General features: G+C 40.8%; 1 long non-coding RNA gene and 1 other non-coding gene across 3 annotated transcripts in view; one reads left to right on the plus strand and one right to left on the minus strand.

Moving 5' to 3' along the window:
• LOC102492615 (uncharacterized) overlaps positions 1-2,827 on the plus strand; it is a 32,919-nt gene extending 30,092 nt beyond the window's left edge. For both annotated transcript variants that reach the window (XR_003549980.1, XR_333320.2), the window contains one exon: positions 1,826-2,827. This is a non-coding gene — a long non-coding RNA (uncharacterized LOC102492615). The remainder of the gene's footprint in view (positions 1-1,825) is intronic.
• A 9,816-nt stretch (positions 2,828-12,643) lies between these two features.
• On the minus strand, positions 12,644-12,778 carry LOC114008496 (small nucleolar RNA SNORA48). Its single transcript, XR_003550025.1, has one exon. It is a non-coding gene; the product is annotated as a small nucleolar RNA SNORA48 (small nucleolar RNA).
• Positions 12,779-14,131: the final 1,353 nt, after the last annotated feature.

Genomic DNA, 14,131 nt, shown 5'->3' on the forward strand with positions numbered 1-14,131 from the left:
TTATTTTATAAAACTGAAACTGTATTCCATTTCACCAGTTATTTAATATTGTATTCCATACACCCCACTTGCTTTATCATGGTTCTTCCACAGGCCTGGCAGGCCCCAATACTATATGGGACTTTGCTATTATTAACAGCGTCATAAGAATGTCCCACAGGACCTTGCCTGAAAAGGACCTTCCCTGTGAAGCCCTATGGCGTGCTATACTGCTGTCACCATAGCTGCTGGTATGGCATCCTTCAAGGTCCTATGCGCTCTGCCTTTACAACTTGGATCTGGGCTTCTTAGGGTGTGAAAATCATGAGAACTCAGCAGTGACTGACTTGCTCATGAATGCTTGTCAGTTGTGCTGAGGCAGGTGCTGTGGAATTGGCATAAGGGAAGAGAAGAATTAGAGTTCCTTGGAGGAAGAAAAGTAATGGATTAGTCTAGAGAAGGATGAGTGAAGAGAGAACTTAGGTAGTGAAATAGGCACTGGGAGGATTTAGAAAGGAAATTTAAATTGTACTGGAATATATATAACAGCTCAGGACCAAGAAGGGAAAAGGGAAGAAAAGCAGGGAGTTGGGGGGAATAGCATAAGCAGATGAATGCAGGGTTCAGGCACCAAACATAGAGGGAACTAGAACAGTAAATGAAATTACAGTTAGAATATCTGTACCTGAGATAAAAAAATAAATCACCATCAGGCTAAAATAGAACAGCATTAAGATAAAGTAATGCAAACTTGGTGGTTTCACTTCTCTCCCTTTGCTTGTAAAAAGAGGTGAAAAGTATGACCTGGAGGATAAATATGTATCTGCATGCTTTGCCTGACAAGGCCTCCAAAAGGCAGAAGACATTTTAAGAAATAAACTGTGGCCATTGGAAGAAGAGAAAGAATAGTTTCAGGACCATTCTGGAGAGAATCAGGTATCTCATGGTGGGGATTCCTGGAGAATCTTTATTTTTGGATAAACTGTAAGATGCCACAAAAGCTGCTCACCAAACTGCCTTTCCTTTTACTGGCTCTCCCCCATACTCCCTCCCTCCCCCATATACACACTGGTTCCACCCCTTACCAGTTGCTGTGAGATCTAGTATGATCTCCTCTGTGTTCCTGATAACTGGGTCCCAAAGGGAGCTCCCAATATGTCTTCTTAAAAAACATTCTTCACAGGGCCAGTGGGTGGTGTGGTGGTTAAAGTGCTGGATTCCTACATGACCAACTGTTGTTTAATTCTCAGACTAAACGGCTCGAAAATCATGCTGGGCGCATTGTGCATGTGTGCCCAAAATCCTGAGGAGGAAAGAAGGGACTGCAGTGTAGCCATCCCCCCACCCCCCCAGGGGGATTTCTCACTTTCCTTCTCTCTTTGGCCCTCTCTGGTGAGAATGCACATGCCCTAAGGCAAAAAAATCTTAGAAGTTTTGTAGCTTGTTTCCAGAATAGTCTCTATTCTACCAGTATGTCTTTTTTTTTTTGTTTCGTTTTCTTAATCCTATGATTGGCTTTCTGCTTACCCTAAATCTCAGCGTTGGAACCATCTCTTCACATACTTACAGTTAATTGTTCATCATGCTTGAATGTCTTGCATTTGACTGAACATGTCCAGATCTTTTAACGATTTCTCATAGGTCTAATTTCGCAAACCTTTAATCAGTTACTCTTCTGAACACTCTCCAAGTTTTTTCTCTTTATACAGCATGGCACATAGAATTACATAGTTTTTCCAACTGAAGTCTGCCCAATGCCAAATAAAGCAAAAATAATTGGTTCTCTCCTGTTTTACACATATGCCTTAGTACAATCCCATAAAGTATCTGTCTTTTATTTCAACAGAGCAAAGACTCAGCCAACATAACACCAGCCATAATTGTTGGGTTGCATTGGCTTTGTTTCATGTGTGACTGACTTAGCTAGTACTTCCTCATTCGTTGCACTTCAGCAGCAATGTCAAAAGATGAAGAAATCACACATTTTTTTCTTTAAAGATTGTCCCACGAGCAATTGGTACAAAAGTGAAGCTGGTCCTTGTGGTCATTCACAAGATCTTCAATGAGTCTGAATACTTCCACGCTGCAAATTGGAAGTAAGGATGCACATGGAGGTACCAGGAGAGACTGCCAAACCTGGGAGAAGCAGGCTGCCTCTGTTCTCTCCTGTCAGAGTTCTTTGGTTGTAAGCATTGGAAAGTTATTATTTCAGCTACTTAAACAAAGGAGAATTTGTTGAAAAGATATCAGAGGCTTTTCAGTTGGCTGGAGAACCTTGCTAATAAACTAGGAAACACCAAGAAAATTCCACAAAGCAGGAGTCTCCGCTATGGTCTGAAGAAGAAAATTCACATGCTCTTGTTGGGACGGTTCTTGGTTCTTCCTCAGTAGCTCAGAGTTCTATACCATGGACACTGGTGTGAGGCTCTGCAGGGAATCTAAGTGATAAGGCACAGGGCCAGCAGGTGGCACAGTGGTTGAGGGTGCTGGACTACCACATGGCCAACTACAGTTTTGAGTCCCAAACCTGGTGGCTTGCTTTCTCACCTTCCTTCTCTTTGTCTCACTCTCTCCCTGTCTGGTCAAATTAAAATAAGTGAATAAATAAAGTTAAAAATTTAAAAATAAAAGACAGATAAGACACAACCACTGCCCTACTGGATGGTACAATCAGGGAAGGAGAGAAAAAGATATACAAATGATGAAATATAAATCCAAGTGTTAATCATGGTATGAGGGAGCCAGGAGGTGGTGTGGTGGTTAAGGTGCTGTACTTCTATATGGCCAGCCACGGTTCAAGGCCCAGGTCTGGCAGCTTGAAAAATCATGATGATGCGTATGCGTGTGTTCCCAAAATCCTGAGAGAAGAATGGAAGAGAAGAGACTGTGGCATGGCCATCCCCTGCCCCCCCACCCCGGGGGGTGATTTCTTACTTTTCCTCTCTCTATCTCTCTGTCTCTCTTTCTCCAAGTGCATGTGGCCTATGGCATACACACATGAAAATGGTTTAAGAAAACAACGATGTAAGGGACCAGCAAGTGGCATGGTAGTTAAGGCGCTGGACGCTCCCACATGGCCGATCATGGTTCGAGTCCCGAACCTGGTGGCTTGCTTTCTCACTTCCCCTACCCCCTCTCTCTGTGTCTCTCTCTAGTCAAATTAAAATGAATGAATGAATAAATAAAATTAAATAATTCTTTAAAAAAAAAAAGAAAAAGCAACGATGTACTAAAAACCAACTTCCCAGCAGTCTCCTAGGAAGTCTACAGGGAAAACAGACATTCCCAGTAACTTACTGCAACTATGGTTGCTGGTGAAGTATATTTAGCCTACCTTTACTAGTCTATTTACCCTCTTACTAAACTCCAAATTCCATGATCATTCCAGTCTAGTAAATGATGGAATGAAAATGCTGATCCTTAAGCACACAATGCCTAACTTAAAACACCCTGGGTATATATGGATTGTGTTTTACTCTTGCTCTAGGAAATTCTCTGTCAGAGGATACCTCTTCTACATCATTTTCTTCGATGTCCTTTGGCCCAGTACCTTGGCAACCCTATCAAAACAACACACTGGTATGGCACATTCTGATAGGAGGTGTACAAGTAATTTACCTATATAATAAGGTACCAAAGTTTTAAACTATTTATCTGGGTATACGTAGGTATCCACACATACACACACACAGGTTTACAAGGGATTTAAAAATTCACTTTTTGACATTTGTCCCAATATAATTTTCTTTCTTTCTTTTTTTTTTTTTGAGAGGTTTTTGCTATAGGGCGCATGTGCTCGTCAGACAGACAGAGAAAGACAGAGAGAGAGAAACCAAGAAATCACCCCCAGGGGGATGGCCACGCCGCAATCCCTTCTCCTCCATTCTCCTCTTGGAATCTTGGGCATGCATGCACACACGCCCGGCGTGAGTTTAAGCCACCGGGTCCGGGAGGTGAACCGCAGTAGACTATGTAGGAGTCCAGCAACATAGCCATTACACTAACTGCTGGTCCCAGCAATATAATTTTCTGAGACAGGGATAAAAATATAGCCAGAATGAAAGGATTTATATATAAACCACGCCCTATTTTTATGGCCATTTCAAATGATATTTGTGTTTTAAGTCTACTTTTTAAAACTTTACCCATGATCAAGGACAGAAGATGGAATTATGAATGATAGTGAATCAACATCTACATTACATAGCGTTAATGTCTGTGAACATTATTGTTACAGTTCTAGGTGTTATGGTAGCTCTCAACATAATGTAAAAATTGTCTTTACATTAATAACACGGGAGAAATGACCAATTTTATGCGTTTATTTTAACAAAAAGATTTTTATGTCCTTTTCAATAGTGCTTACTTGTTTTATTAGTGTTAATGAGTGGAGTAGAGGTTGAGGGGGAAATTTTTTAATGTCAAATGGTCCATGTGCATGTACTGGAAAGAGAGGAAACAGTAGAAGAGAGGCCCCCCAGTGGGGCCTGCCCATACTGCAATCTGTTTTTCCTCCATTTCCCCATTCCCTTAGGATCTTGGGCACACACACAGATGTCAGGTGTTTTTTCAAGTTTCCAAGGCCAAGATTTAAACCATGGTTGGCCATACAGGATCTGGCTCCCTCTGCACATTGCTTAATCACTGTGCTAGGTGCCAGTGCAAAATCACGACATTTTAAAATTAAATGGACTGGGGACCAGCAGCTGGTGTGGCATTTAGAGGTGCTGGACTCCCACATGGCTGATTACAGTTTGAGTCCCAGACCTTGGCAGACTGCTTTCTTACTTTCTCTCTCTGTCTCTCTGTGGTGAGTGCACATGCTTCATTGTGAATTAAAAAAAAGATAAAATTAATTCTACAAAAAAGTAATGGACTGTATTTTAGTGATCTTTATATAACTTCATTATTTTTATATTCTTAACATTATTATGTGAACATTTAACAAAAATATTTTTGTGATGTTTTCTTCATTTACCTACAAAATTGTTTTGAGTTACACTTTTTTCTCCCAAATCTGGATACATCTATGGGAATACATTTATAAATAAACATCATCCATTCTTTGCACTAATGTGGAATAAAAAATTAAAAATTGTTCTTTAATACTTCCAGTCTTTGGGGACAGTGGGTTCGTGCATTCACCAGAGAGAGAGGGAGAGGAAAAAGCACTCCCCATGGGTAATGTTCACACCACAATCCCTTCTTCTCTATCTGTCCCTCCTTTTAGGGTTTTAGGCATGTGTGCATTGTGTTTCTCAAGCCACGGGGTCTGGGACTAGCAGGCAGTCAGCCATTTGGTATCCAGCTACCTTAACCACCAGCCATACAACCAACCCTAGTGCTCGAATTCTATCATATTCTATTGGATTGTCAGAAAAAGTCCTGACTTTTTTTATGTTTTTCTGTGCAAAAATGTGTCATGACTTTTCTGATGACCAAATTAAACCAACAGTGACCCTCTGGTTACTACTCGGAAGTATTTTCTCTAGGTATTCTGGAAGTACGGACATTACTGGTCTGTGTGAAAGTCTTTGTGGAGGGGTGGTCTGTGAATCATACTTGATCTTAGCCAAAAGGCCGAGAAGCGATCATACTTTTCTTTTTTAAGGGTAGTACATTTGCTACCTAAAGAGAAAGACAGAGATAGTGAAAAGGGAAAGTGAAACATCACTCCCCATCCAGGGGGTTGGCCAAACCACAATCCCTTCTCCATTTTCCCCTCGGGATCTTGGACACACAAATATACATACACACCTAGTGTGATTTTCAAGCCACCAGGTCTGGGACTCAAACTGTGGTCAGTCATGTGGGAGTCCAGTGATATAACTGCTACACTATCTGCTGGCCCATGAATCATACATGTCTTTAGTGAGAAAGCAACACTAGCTGTAACAAGATAATGCTTTGTATATCTAACCTCTTACACTGAATTTTATGATACAGAAAGGGCATATACCTTATATTCTTGCATACTTCCATCTCATAGAAATGTTTCCAAAGGCTTTGAGTATGAAATAAAAAGTGACTTTGTAGTCTTTATTAGTTTGTTTATTTTGAGAGACCTGTGCTGTAGGGCATGTAGCGGGAAATGACCCCCCCCAGGGGTATGGCCATGCCATAATTCCTTCTCCATTCTTGTCTCAGGATCTTGGGCACATACACATGTGCACCCAGGATGAGTTTGAAGCTGCTAGGTCCAGGACTCAACCACGATTGACTACATGGGAGTCCAGTGATGTAACCATTAACGCCATCTGCTGGTCCCATTCTCTCTATTCTTGGCACTCCTAAATCCCCACCTAGAACATTGCCATTATGATCTGTAAAAAGAGAAATGATTCATTTGACATATTTGACATTACTATTTAGTTTGCTGTCTACAGAAACAACCACAAAGTAATTTGTCTCATTCTGTAGAGAAAAAATATATATCTTTTAAATTCTCCTAATAGCCATATGAGGTATATTTAGCTTGGTAAACTTGTGCTGAATATAGAAATGTCCTTCAAGACCATGGAAGTATCAAAGAAAATTATCACCTTGCCAGACATGTTGATGTCCACCTGTTAATTGCAGCTACTCAGGGAGGCTGAGGCATGAGAATTGTGTACTCAAGGCTGGCCTGGGTAACAGGAGATCCTGTCTGACAAAGTCAGGCATGGTGGTAAATGTCCCAGCGGGGAAGTTAAGGCAGGAGGATAAGTACTTGGTGAGAACTGTCTTTTAAAAAGGAAAGAAAAGGGGCCAGCAGGTGGCATAGTGGTTAAGGTGCAGGACTCCCACATGGCTGACTGTGGTTTGAGTTTTGGACCCAGCAGCTTGAAAAATCATGCCAAGCTCTGTGTGTGTGTGTGTGTGTGTGTGTGTGTCCCAAGTGTGAGAGGCTTGAAAATCACACAAGGCACATAAATGGCATGCGCCAAATCCCAGAAGAATGGAGAAGGGATTGCAGTGTGTTCATACTGGGCAGTGATTTTTCACTCCATCTTTCTGTCTCTTTCCTGTGAGCACATATGCCCTATGGCAAAAAAAAAAAAAAAGAGAGAAGAAAGGAGGAGGAAGAAGGAAGAAGAAGAAAGGGGCCAGCAGATGGCATGGTGGTTAAGGCACTGGATTCCCCATAGCCAGCTCTGCACATGACCAGCCTCCATGGTTCAAGACTTGGATCCAACAGCTTGAAAGTCACACCAGGTTCTGTGTGTGCATGCCCAAAATCCCAAGAGGAGAATGGAAGAAAGAAATTGCAGTGCGACCACTCCCTATGGAGGGTGCTTTCTCACTTCCTTCTCAGTCTCTCTCTGGCAAGCTCAGTACCCTCTGCCAAATATTTTTTAAGCTAACTTAAAAGTTGGAATATATCTGAGTTTCCTCAAGTACCACTAATTTGTTGGCATAGAAGGGGATGGACATTTAACCACAACAACCCAAATTCCATGGATTTACAGAAGACATCTAGCTCCATTAAAAAGGAAACATAGCTTTCATAAAGCCTCAGTGTTTGTTTAAAACCACTCAAATGTTCTGGAAGCCTTCCTTATGGTCCCCACCAGAAGGCAGTGGTGCCTCTGTCCCCACCAGCAGGCTTCTGTAGGACCGCCCACATTAGCTGATCCCCACTGGGAAATGTAAAGGAGGGTTAGGCTGACTTTCCTGCTGCACCTATGGAAAGAAAGGGTCATTTCTACCTAGTTTGCCACCTCAACTCTAGGGTAATCAATCTATGCTCTTATTTTCTTTTTTCTTTTTATTTTTTAAAGAGAATTTCCCATTGGAATCCTCAAGATTTCTTCATGTGTTTTTGAAAAAAGTTACATTTCAGATTTTTTTCACTTCGAAATTCAATGGTGTCTTATATAGCTATTTTGAAAACTATTTTGTTTCAAAGCAAGCTGTCTTAACCTTGATTTGCAATGACATTCCATTTGTAAAGATTGTTATTTGGATTGAGCACTTGAAATTACTCATTGCTTCAGTCAATATTTATTGAGCACAATACATGCAAGGCAGTGTTCTTTCTGTCTACATTCAGGGGACAAGTGATATACTAAGTTTTTGTCACCATGGAGAGTAACAGTCAACAAATTAACAAACATTCAATTCATGTTATCAGTTAATTTTCACAAATTTAATATCCTGACTTGGTCAAGTCATCTGAATTTCCGATCTAAAGAATTGCTCTCTTCAATAGCACAAATCATTTGAAGGGAAAGGGGGACAGTGGTATATTTTCAGTTTTATAATTAAAGTAGCTGTGGAAAAAAAAGGAAAGGAAGTTTGAGGGTAAAGGTGAAAAAGAGTCACCGTGTTCCTGCTAGATTTCAGACTGATCTCTCACTCCAGTTGATGCCATTCACAACTCCATCCTTTAATTTTTTCTAGTTTGTCGCTCTTTGGGACTACCAGTTAATTTGTGTTCTAATGCATTTTATGGCATTTGGAAGTCCTACAGTGGCTAAATATTTTATCTGAAAAATACCCTTTGGGAACCGGCAGTTAGCGTAATGGCTATGTCGCGGGACTCCCACGTAGTCGACTGTGGTTAGCGTCCCGGGCCCGGTGGCTTGAAACTCACTGCCGGGCGCGTGTGTGTGCGTGCCCAAGATCCCGAGAGGAGAATGGAGGAGAAGGGAATGCGGCGTGACCGTCCCCCCTGGGAGGTGATTTCTCGCTTTCTGTCTCTCTGTCTCTCTCTGTCTGTCTGGCGAGCGCACGCGCCTTATAGCGAAAACCTCTCCAAAAAAAAAAAAAAAATACCCTACCCCTCTGCAGAAGTGTTCAGGTGTTAAGTATACTCATGTTTGCAACTTACTTTGAAATGTATCAAAAAAAATAAATGGGTTGATGGAGGGAATCAGGGGTGTACAGATGTATGGATGGTTAGATACGTGATAAAGCAAATATAAAAATGTTAATTGTAAAATCTAGGTGTGACAGGTGTATGGGTCACTGTATAATTCTTTCAACATTTCTGTGTTTAAACACTTATATAATAAAACGTTGAATAAAAACCTCTTGCAAGACTGAAAATTTATACCTTATATTTGATATTATTGTAAATTTTGTTAAATTACCTTTCAAAGGGTCAGCTGGTGGCTTAGTGGTTAAGACAACTTGATCCTGCGTGACCAACTGTACAGTACAAAGCGGGTACCCAGTGACTTGGAAAACACACCAGGCACATGAGCATCGGTGCTCAAAATCCCAAGAGAAGGATGAGAATAAGGGATTACGGCATGGCCATCATCTGAGGGGTGCTTTCTCCCCTGCAAATGCCCTATAGCAAAAAAACCCAAAAAAACAAAAAACACAGAAACAAAAAAATAGTCTTCAATGATGAACATGGGTTCATTTTTAAATATTTATGAAATACTTCTATTTATTTTAGAAGGTCTAGACTGAAGTAGCTATATGAGTAGTTTATCAAAAAGGCATATCTTCCTAGAATATTATCTTATGAATTTAAGAAATTATTAACAAGTTAACTGAATTTACTTTTCTTTTCAATTAAAGAGACAATTATTTGACAATACTTTTTCTTAGAGGAGATGCCTTGGTAAAGATACAGTGCAGAGAACAAAAATCTTCCCTTAACTAGTTTAAGCCAAGTGAAAAAAAAAAACTTATTCATTCCCACTATTCAGAAAAAGGGCATTTTAACACCAAGGTAAGTAGGAAAGTCATAAATCAAGGAAAAGAGGAAATATAACTAAACTGGATAAATTTACCTTTATAAAAATGTCACTCACTGCATGATTCCTATATTACAACAGGTTGGCAGGGCTAAAGACACTTGTAGGCTGAGCTTCTGGAATGCCCCACCAGTCCACATATCTACCTATCAAAGAAGTGCTGCTCATGTCACATTCAGGAAGTCACTTGCTGAGGTAGAAGCCTCCCTCCAGCCACTAGTCCCAGAGCCACATCACCTTCCCTGTAATGCACCCAATCAACATCAATGCCTCATTACCTCCTAACCTCCCCCTCCCACTTCTTAATTTAAAGCACTTCCACAATTGTAGCAGCAAGGGATTCTGAAAAACACACTTTTAGTCTTAGAGACTACAAGCCTAGGAAGGCATGTAAAGAGGAGGATGGCATTAGATTTAAGGCTGTTGGAACTTACAGTCTGGGCTGAAGATACCTGAAACACACTCATCAGTATCACCACTGAGACTCCAAGATACAATGAGTCTCCTGGTAGGTACAACAGGATGCAGACTGCAGCACTTATGAAGGATTCTTGCCAGAAACAATCACACCCGAATCAGAGCAAGCCTCCAGATCTAAAGAGCTAGAGGAATGTGTTATCATCACCACAGAGACGCAGTCAGCAAAATCCAGAGTGTAAGGAACTCCACAAGACAAATGGCACAGTTTATCAACAAATAAATGACAATGGAAAAAAGGGAAGGGAACCTAAAATAAGATTTACAAGACAGAGTAGATGCAGTGTAGGAACCTTGTATAAATCTTGTTTTAAACTAAGCAATTGTCAAACATTTTATAAGACTCAGACAATTTTGGATAATCATGTTAGAGAATTATTGTTTTTTTTAGGTGAGATAATGGTATTGTGGTATGGCAACCATCACTCAAATCATATTTACAATAGACCTTTTGCTCTTTTAGATTGTTATAATTTCTTCTATAATTGATTCATAGCTTTTTTTTTTTTTTCTTTTTAGCTATAGGATACATGCACTCACTGAGGAGAAAAGAGAGAGTGAGAAATCACCCCGAGGGCCTGGCCACACAGCAGTCCCTTCTCTCCATTCTTCTCATTATTTTGGAGCACTCATGCACACACACACACATGTCCAGCATACTTTTTAAGTCACCCGGTCCAGGACTCAAACTGGTCGGCCATGTGGGAGGCCAGCAACTTACCACCACACCAGCTGCTGGCCCCATATGGTTCTTTGTTTTATACTGGACAGACAACTTATTGTGCAAGGCATTTTACCTCTGTTATGTAATTTCATCTTTATACTCATTCTACAATATACGTAAAATATACTGTAGTGCTCATTAAGGTTTTAGAAACACCTATTATAGCCTTTTTGAAAGTTGATAAAAAGTGACCAGCAGGACCAGCAGATGGCATAATGGTTATGTCATTGGACTCCCACATAGTTGACTGCAGCTTGAGTCCTGGACCCAGCAGCTTAAAACTCATATTGGGCAGGAGTGTATAGGTGCTCAAAACCCTGAGAGGAAAATGAAGGAGGGATTGTGCCATGGCCATTCTCCCAGGGGGTGATTTCTCGCTTTCTGTCTCTCTGATGAGCACACATTCCCTATAGCAAAAATCTCTCTCTCAAAAAAAAAAAAAAAATGCGAGCAGATACGGTGTAATGGTTACATCACTGAACTCCCACATAGTTGACTGTGGTTCAAGTTCTGAATCTGGTAACTTAAAACGTATATCGGGTGCATGTGCATGCATCACAAAATCCCTATAGTTCTCCTGGGGAGAAGGCCCATCCACTCAGGGAATAATTTCTCATTCTCTGTCTGGCAAGCACACATGCCTGAGAATAAAAATCTCTCCAAAACAGAAAGTTGATAAAAACAAAAAAAAAGACAGGTGGCATAATGGTTAAGATGCTGGACTTCCACATGACTGACTGCAATTCAAATCTCCAAACCGGCAGCTTGAAACTCATGGCATGTGAATGTGCAAGCATGCTCAAAATCCTGAGAGAAGGGATTGTGGTATGGCCATCCCCCAGGAGTTGATTTGTTGATTTCTTGCTTTCTGTCTGTCTCTCCAATTAGTATGTCTAGGAAGGAACAATGAAGCAGGCAGTTTCTGAGGGAAAGAACCATATGGCATCTTAGCTCATAGGGAAGGTAAATGATTAACATCTCATTTGAAGAAAACAGGTTTGCAAGGTACCATAAACATTAGATATTCAAGGCATTTTCACAGATGTTCCTTTGCCCCTGAAGCTATGAGAGGGCAGTTTTTGTCTATTATTATAAAGATGAGGACAAATCCAAAACATAGCGAGATAGAAGTGAGAAGCACACTGAGTCTTGATGTTATCAGACATACCCAAAAGGGTGGCTCTTGGCCTGTTAGTGCCCCAACACTAGATGGCTCCAATCTTACCTTTCCAATTCTGTCATTGGGCTTAGGACTTGTATTCTGAAATTTTCTTTTTGTGAGGAAAAAAAAAAAAAATCTTAGATATTACAGTGGTTTGTGACACTTCAAAGCTCGTAACTACTCAACAAAACATGCCAGGTGCTTGTGCATGCATGCCCAAATTCCCAAGAGTTGAGTAAAGGAGAAGGGATTTCAGCCTGGCCATGAGCTCTGGGGAGTGCTTTCTCACTTTCCCTCTGTGTCTTTTCTAGCTAGTGCACATGCCCTAAAGCAAACTAAAAAAATGATAATAAATGAAAAAATAGATACACTAAATAATGTTTTCCCCAAGGAAAACTGTAGCATCTCTGTTTAATAGAAAATTGGTAATTACAGTAGGTGATTAAAGGGATGACTGAATAGTTCCCCTGGGGAACTGCAGCTCCAGTTGGCTTTAGCTGTCTACCTACAGTGAACATATTAACTGGTAACTGCTCATCTTTGCTACACTGAGCACTTTGTAAGCAATTTAAAAGATGTTGGTAAACTGAGTCATATGTCCAGGTTGTTTTTCATGTTCAAGGCATGAACCAGGCATAGGTACTGACCAAAAATCAAGCTGGGGTAAACAAGGGGTTGCTTTGTCCCTGGCTGATGGGAGATGGGCACTGCCAGCCAAAAGCCACTCTACTTGGGTCAGGGACAATGTAGTCTTTCTCCTTTTATCTTGCTTATATGCAATTGCTGTATAATTTTCTAGTGTGAATTTAAGATGTTAGAGTGCTTTTATCGATGAAAATGATACTGCGCTGAGGTCACACCAGAAAGGATACCTCTGCATGTCTCTAAAGTTTACCAAACATGAATCAAATGTGAAAAGGTTGCCCTCCTCATCCTGACCAAATTCCACCTCCATTCTGGCAAATTTAGTGCAAATAATGTGTCTCTGGGTCCACCTGTAAGCAGAAAATTGGGTTAAGCCCTCAAGGAACTTGCCAGCTAATGTGAAAGATTTTTTTTATAAACAGCTCGTTTAAAATGATGTGGAGCGGCAGCCCTAAAGCTCAAAGGCTAAGCATCCTATTTAGGGAACTGGATCCCACATGGCCCAATATGGTCTGAATCCTACCACAGCAGCTTGAAAAACATGCCAGATGCTTGTGTATGTTCCCAAACTTCTGGTAGGATAGAGAAAAGAAGAGAAAAGGACTGTGGCATGACCATGCCCCATTGACGGTGCTTTCTCTCTGTCTAGGTGTCTCTGGTGAGCACATGTGCTCTCTGGCAATAGAAAAAAAAATTCTTTGGAAAAAAGTGCATCAATTACAAGAGCTAAGAAGTCTTGATGAAAGTCAGTTGATACTGCTCGAGGTCAAGGAAGTGATATATTAAGAAAGAGAAAGGCTTTATGAAGAAACTATGACTGCTGGCCTCTGATGGCATTTAATAGGTATGCAACTCCACTTTCCATCTGAAGACGGTGGTGAGTGCTGTATGCAGGGGTGGGTATTGGGTGGGACTAAAGGAGCAAAGCACAGAGATGTAAAATTACAGGGTGTGTTTGGGAATTCATTCCTGTAGTTTCTCTAGTCTGGGTGGGAGGGCAGTGCTGCCTGGTAAGGCTGGAAAACTTGGAGCCATTATCATGGATCTCAAATGCCACACACTAAGACCTCCCTGCTCTTCTGGTTACTTTCCTGGGAATAATTACTCTAACTAAAACTATTGCTGAATAAATAATACCATCTAACTCCAGTTCTGCTTTCTCTCCATCTTCCATCAGCATAGAGAGATCAAAATTTGCCTGTATTGTAACCCTGGGCAAGTTACTTATCTTCCCTCGGTACCTTGATTTCCTCATCTATAAAGTGGAGAATGAAGATAGTGCCTAGTTCATGAGTCATCTACAACAATGTTGTGAACGCAGTAAGCCCTACCTGAATGCCTGCTACATAAATAAGTTGTAGGCAGTAGTTATAGCACAACCAATCAGATATACTCAAACAACTGTTTTGAAGCATGGGGGAAAAAGGAAAAAAATTAGATCTGTTTAGATCT

This window comes from Tupaia chinensis, unplaced genomic scaffold, assembly GCF_000334495.1.
Source record: "Tupaia chinensis unplaced genomic scaffold, TupChi_1.0 Scaffold000044_1, whole genome shotgun sequence".
NCBI lineage: Eukaryota > Metazoa > Chordata > Mammalia > Scandentia > Tupaiidae > Tupaia > Tupaia belangeri.